The sequence below is a fragment of the Cibotium barometz genome, chromosome 39 (genome assembly GCF_041138505.1).
Source record: "Cibotium barometz isolate CiBa-2024 chromosome 39, ASM4113850v1, whole genome shotgun sequence".
Classification (NCBI taxonomy): Eukaryota; Viridiplantae; Streptophyta; class Polypodiopsida; order Cyatheales; family Cibotiaceae; genus Cibotium; species Cibotium barometz.
Genome location: NC_141084.1, coordinates 42100597 through 42107020, shown reverse-complemented (window position 1 = coordinate 42107020; position 6424 = coordinate 42100597). Strand labels below are relative to the sequence as shown.

At 38.7% G+C, this 6424-nt stretch overlaps 1 pseudogene; it reads left to right on the top strand.

Annotated features, from left to right (window-relative positions):
- Positions 1-776: 776 nt before the first annotated feature.
- On the top strand, positions 777-1495 carry LOC147616107 (uncharacterized; annotated as a pseudogene).
- The last annotated feature ends 4929 nt before the right edge of the window (positions 1496-6424 follow it).

The following is a 6424-nucleotide window of genomic DNA, read 5'->3' as shown; positions in this document are numbered from 1 at the left end:
AAACAAGTTTTTCTTTAACATTAAGCACACATGAAACCCCCCAATAATTTTTCCTAAAGCAATGGTTGGGAAACTTTATAAGTACTACCTAACTCAAACTTCACACATCTCCTTGACAATTTTACTAAAAGAGATGTATACAATTTATATGTGGAGTCACAAAAAGAGACTCTAAATCCCAATCTCTCACTTCCCTCTTTCTTGAGAATATGGAGACAAGATTTCTGTCACATCAAAATTCCCAAGAAGAGCAGGATGGGTGTTTGCCAAGCAGAGTTGAAAGAAAAGCGAGACACAACAAAGACTACATAAGAAAAATTTAAGTAAAGTTTGAAGTTCCAGATATTTTAAAGTGGCTGTGTTGGTTATTTTGAATTAAATTTTTATATTGAAAAAATATTGACACACTTGAATCTCTTTTGCAGTGCCCATTCTACATGTCTTGAAGATCCACAGGGAGCAGCAAAGCACAGAGCGTAAAAAATTAGCAAAGCATGAGAAAAAGTGTTTAGAGAAGAAGGATCAAGGATCTTTGTTAATTTTCCCAACATTTATAACAATCCTCATTTGACAATCACCATCATTCAAAACATCATCGGAGAATGGCGAGGCAAACTACCACCCATTCTCTACTTACAATTGGATAACACTAGCAGAGAAAACAAAAACCAAGTTCTCCTTGCGTACTTGAATATGTTGGTACAAAAGAAGATATTCAAAAGAAAGTCAAGCTTAGGTTTTTGTTGGTGGGACACACATGTGACCAGATTGATCAGATGTTTACTAGGTTCTCAATCAAATTAGCAAAGAAAAGTGCAGTTGACCTTCTACAGATCTGCAGCTTGTTAGAGGATGCATATGTTTTCAAGCCCCCAACCAAAATCATGGACAAAACATATGATTTTAGATGCTTTGCAACCAGCGAGACCACTGACATGCCATCATTTGCACAGCTCAATGATCATAGTTTTCAACATCAATTTAGAATTAAGCAAGGAGAGGAACATACTCTTATGTGGTCCAAAAAATACTCAAACTCTGAAGATTGGTTGCTAGTAGAGGGTTTGAAGTTCTTACTTGTCTTGAAATTAAATGAGCAAAGTACATGCTACTCTCTACAATGAACGAGACACAAAAAGTTGAGAAAGAAAATCGCTCTGTTGATTTTCTGAAATGCTTGAACAAGATCAAGGAGATAATACATGCTGCATATGTGTATTTTCCAGTAAGTTCTTTAGAATGGTGGGAGAGTTTTTTTGCAAAGCAGGAGAAGCTGGTTGAAGAGTTCATGGATGACACATTTCAGCTACAACATACATTTGTGTGGCACGAGAGTGGCCTTAATGAAAGGCGTGATAATGATGTAGCTGCTGGTGTCAACAATACATAAATTTTGGCAGAGTTATTATCTCTTGTTCATGGAGAAACAAGGGAAATGTATGTTGGTCCTAGGAAGAAGAACAAAAATCGTCGACAACAAGAGAAAGAAATGTGAGAAGGAAATGTAAATGAGCTAAGAAGGGCACAACGATCGCGGTTCTTGCTACCAACAATGAAAATGGTAATCCATTTTGTCTTGCAAAAGTCACAAAGGTTTTCAAAGAGCATGATGAATTGAATGCTGTGGAAGTGCATTAGTATCGAAAAATTAGGGAAGATCCATTGAAAAGCAAGTATGATCCTGAGATGCTTAAATAAAGCAGAAAGGGAAAGAAAGCAGGAAGTTGTCGCCGTGTGGACACGCTCAATCTAGAGGATGTAGAAATCCTTGTGTATGGGTTTGATTGGAAAAAAACTAGTCAGCCTAGGATTAAAACATGAAGAGAAAGCAAAGGCTTGTGTAATCTTGATTATCAAAAAGGCATCAAAAGTATGGTGTATGTGACCTATATACGTGACCCCCATTTCATACTATCATAAGTGTTGTCCATGGGCATGGTCAATTGGCCTTGGGCCCATTATTCATATGAACCATTCCAAACCATCCCCTTCCAAAAGGTTTTGTCCTCGAAACCATGGATATGTACAATTATAATTCTTGTGGATGGAGTATATGTCAATGCTCATGTAAATCTTGAAGCTTATGCTTTCACCATGTATGGGATATCAAAATCACATGTATATGGCTATAAACTACTCAATAAGCCTTCAAAACAAGCCATAACTTCTTCTCCATAATGGTAAAATAACCTTGAGTTGCTTCTAATCATCATGCATTCAATTCCCAAAAGTATAGGGTTATCCACTGTGAATTTACAGTAATTTCTAGCAAGTTAATTCACTACTCATGACCCTTGTTTGTTGAAATTTGAGCAATGTGATGAGCTATGGTGGATCAAACACTAGAATCAACATCATTAACAAAGTGATTAGCAAATAATTAAGACGTAATTTTAACAAATAGATTAATGTAGGCATGGATACTCAAAAACCAACAAATTCTCATTAGGGCTATGCCTCAATTTATAGAGTTTACATCAAGCATCTAATCCCACTGATTTCTCCATGATTCACTCAAAAACCAACAAATTCTCATTAGGGCTATGCCTCAATTTATAGAGTTTACATCAAGCATCTAATCCCACTGATTTCTCCATGATTCACTCCACCTCTTTTCCCTGATTCTCTCCACCTCTTCACTTTTCCCAGAATATCTCCACACTTCCCAGAATATCTCTACACTTCCTAAATCTTCTCATGCTACCCTTTATTCTCTCCCAGTAGATTCTTCTCACCTTTTCGCAGGTTCTTTCACATTTACTCACTCTTTTACAGCCTCTAACCAAGGGCTTGTTCTCGCACACGCCCTATTCACTTGTATTTTCAACACCTCCCCTCAAGTGAATACTCCTAGTACACCTAGACCCTATACCAAGTTTGCCTCCCCTTACTTGATAGTCCGCGACTAGTGTCTACACCTCCCCTCAAGTTATCTTAGCACACCTGGGCCCTGTATCAAGTTTCTTACTTGACAGTCCGCGAACGACCAGTGCCTCAAGTCCCTAAACTCCATAGTCCTTGACACACTCTCTCTCTATGTGTCCAAGGCTACTATAAGTGCCCGCGACCTTGACTAAAGATCTCACACATACATCTATCTACCACGTGGCCTACATCATCGGTGGCTCAGAGGTGGTTTTACTTTGTTGGGGCACGCTACATTGGGTTGTGGGGTCTCTCTCTCTCTCTCTCTCTCAGAGATTTTAACATGGCTCCTCACTCTTTGGAGCCTCACATCTTCTCTTTTCTTCAGTCTTCTTGTTGTGTGGTAGCATCTCTCCACGCGTTCGTCTCTTCTTTCAGTCCTCTTGTGTGGCAGCTTCTCTTCTTTTGATAGCTTCTCTTCTCGTGTCCATGTCTTCCTTTAGATCTTCTTGGTGTGGATCTTCCTCTTGGAAAGAGATATTCTTCTTTCATGGCTGGGGCCATGAGCTTGTCCGTCAGGTCTTCTGGCTCCATGTGAGCAACATGTTTCAAAGTTTTACTGACAGTTCCTTTGGGTTTTTGATGTTTATCTTGTGTCATTATGCAATGCAAACCCAAATTTATGCAGGAGGTCTTACCTCTTGCCTTATTCTGGACAAGGGCAGTGTCTGATCCCATATTTGCACTGATGCAATGTGCCAAATACATAATGCGTATAGCATCCATTCTCATGCACATTCCAAAATGCAACTCTGGCTATGAATAATCTTGAATTTGAGTGAGATTTACAGGCATTAACCAAGGGTTAAATGTAAAATGATGATTATCACAATTTTATCAGCACAATTTTCTTGGAAATTACATTAAATCAAGGGTAACCAATTTGTACGGGATGGTTGGAGTATCAAACCAACTTTGATTTGCAATCTGAAGTTATAGGGATTTGTATCAGATACCTAATGGTTAAATTGAACCCTCAATTGTACCAAAATACAGTGATTAGTACTAATTAATCACTGATTAATAAATTAATCCACTGTTTTGTGTGCAAAAAACAGAGTATGCGAGGAGTCCAGATCTGGTGCCTTAGACTTCAAATGAGCTCAAATGCTTTCAAAGCCATCAATAGCAATGAGTCTAGTAGAGCATTAAGCCAAGAAACACAAGATTTGACCAAATATTGAAAGCTTAATCTTTGTTTTACCAAAGTCACCTGCAGATTTGATGAAGAGCTTGGATCTCACTGTAGACTTGATGAAACTGAATTCTGTCTTCACCAGCTTATAGAGCATGCTTGAAAACACCTTGGGCTAAGAGGAATTAGAGTGATTTACCCTGAGTGAGTGTAGATCTGAGATCTTCTGCTGAAAAATGGAGCCTGCTAAAACAACGATTTCTCCTTCATTCGGCGGCGGTTTGCTACGTTGTTTGGCTAAGCTTGAAGAGCTATGAGATACCTATCATGTGCTAGAAGGGTTTGGCCTAATTTTATATGTGCAAGGAGAGGGAGCTCCTCCACTGGCTGGGGGTACAGAGGTGAGTTGAAAAAAGAGGAAAAATTATAATTTTCTACTAATCCTAATTAGCAAAATAATTAGCAAGATAATGGGCTCACAGATTAGCATGGTTCTGATACCATGTTGAAATTTGAGCAATGTGATGAGCTATGGTGGATCAAACACTAGAATCAACATCATTAACAAAGTGATTAGCAATAAATAATTAAGATATAATTAGTGGGTAATTAACAAATAGATTAATGTTGGCATGGATACTCAAAAAAGTGATTAATAAATAATTAAGATGTAAGGTAATTAATAAATAGATTAATGTAGGCATGGATACTAAAAAACCAGCAAATTCTCATTAGGGCTATGCCTCAATTTATAGAGTTTACATCAAGCATCTAATCCCACTGATTTCTCCATGATTCACTCCACCTCTTTTCCCTGATTCTCTCCACCTCTTCACTTTTCCCAGAATATCTCCACACTTCCCAGAATATCTCCACACTTCCCAGAATATCTCCACACTTCCTAAATCTTCTCATGCTACCCTTTATTCTCTCCCAATAGATTCTTCTCACCTTTTCAGAGGTTCTTTCACATTTACTCATTCTCTTTTATAGCCTCAAACCAAGGGCTTATTCCCGCACACACCCTATTCACTTGTATTTTCAACATTGTTGGACTTCCAAAATGCATCCAACAACTCTTCAAATCCTTCCAATGTAGAGGTGGGTTACCAAGAATATTCTTCCCTAGGTATCCCTCGCCATTTGATAAAGTACTCCACTAATGTACGGTTATATGCTATCCAATCCCCTCCTTGTATGAGGAAGCCTCATGATGAAATCCACGTAAATGTGTGTCCATTTGCCATCGGGAATAGGAAGAGGTTGAAGCAAACCACCGGGCTTATGTGTGGGATCTTTGTTTTATTGACAAGGCAAGCGATTTGTCATAGAAGTATACATATCTTTCCACATTCCCTTCTAAATAAAAACTCTTCCACACCTTCTCAAAGGTATTAAACAGCCCCATGTGCCCCTAACAATGGAGAAGAATGCATCTCTTGTAACACCCTCTTCTTGTAGCTTGAAGTAGGCACAAGGTAGACTTTGCCTTTGTAGTAGATGAATCCATTACGAAGTTCAAAATGTTTCAAATCATCATGGGATCCTTGCTATAATTTTTGCCACAATGGTGCCACTTCCTTATCCTATAGGTACTCTTCTTGGATATCCAAAATCTAATCTTTATACCCCTCTGAATTTGCCATGTATGTACATGCCCATATGCGTGACAATGCATCTGCCACAACATTCTCTTTCCCCTTCGTGTAAGAGATCTCAAAGTCATAATTTTGCAATGTAGCCACCCACCTTCTTTGCTTGGGAGAGAGTGTAGGTTGAGACAAGAAGTATTGAAGCGCTCTATGATCACTCTTTATAAAGAAATGACTCCCATACAAGTAATGATGCCACTTCTTTATTGCATGAAGTATTGCCAACATCTCTTGATCATAGACATGCATAACCATTTCCTTCTCATCAAGCTTTCAACTCTCAAAAGCGATCACTCCATGTTCTTGGAAAACAAAACAACCCAATGCCTCTTCCACATGCATTGACTTGAACCACAAATGGCTTCCAAAAGTGCGGGCATACAATTATAGGAGCTGATGTGAGCATCTCCTTAAGCTCTTGAAAGCTCTTATCGGTTATAGCATCCCAAAAGAAAGCCTCTTTCTTAACTTGTCGCGGTGGTGAGCGGTGCAGAAATATGAGCATACCTCTTAATGAACCTCCTATAAAATGATAACAAGCCCAAGAATCCCCTTAATTGAGTGGTATTTGTTGGTGTGGGTCAATTCTTAACACACTCAACCTTCTTAGGGTCCACCATAATGCCTTCTTTGCTCACTATGTGTCCAAGATACTCAACCTTTTGTGCCATAAATGTACATTTACTCTCCTTTGCCTATAAGTTGTTGGCTC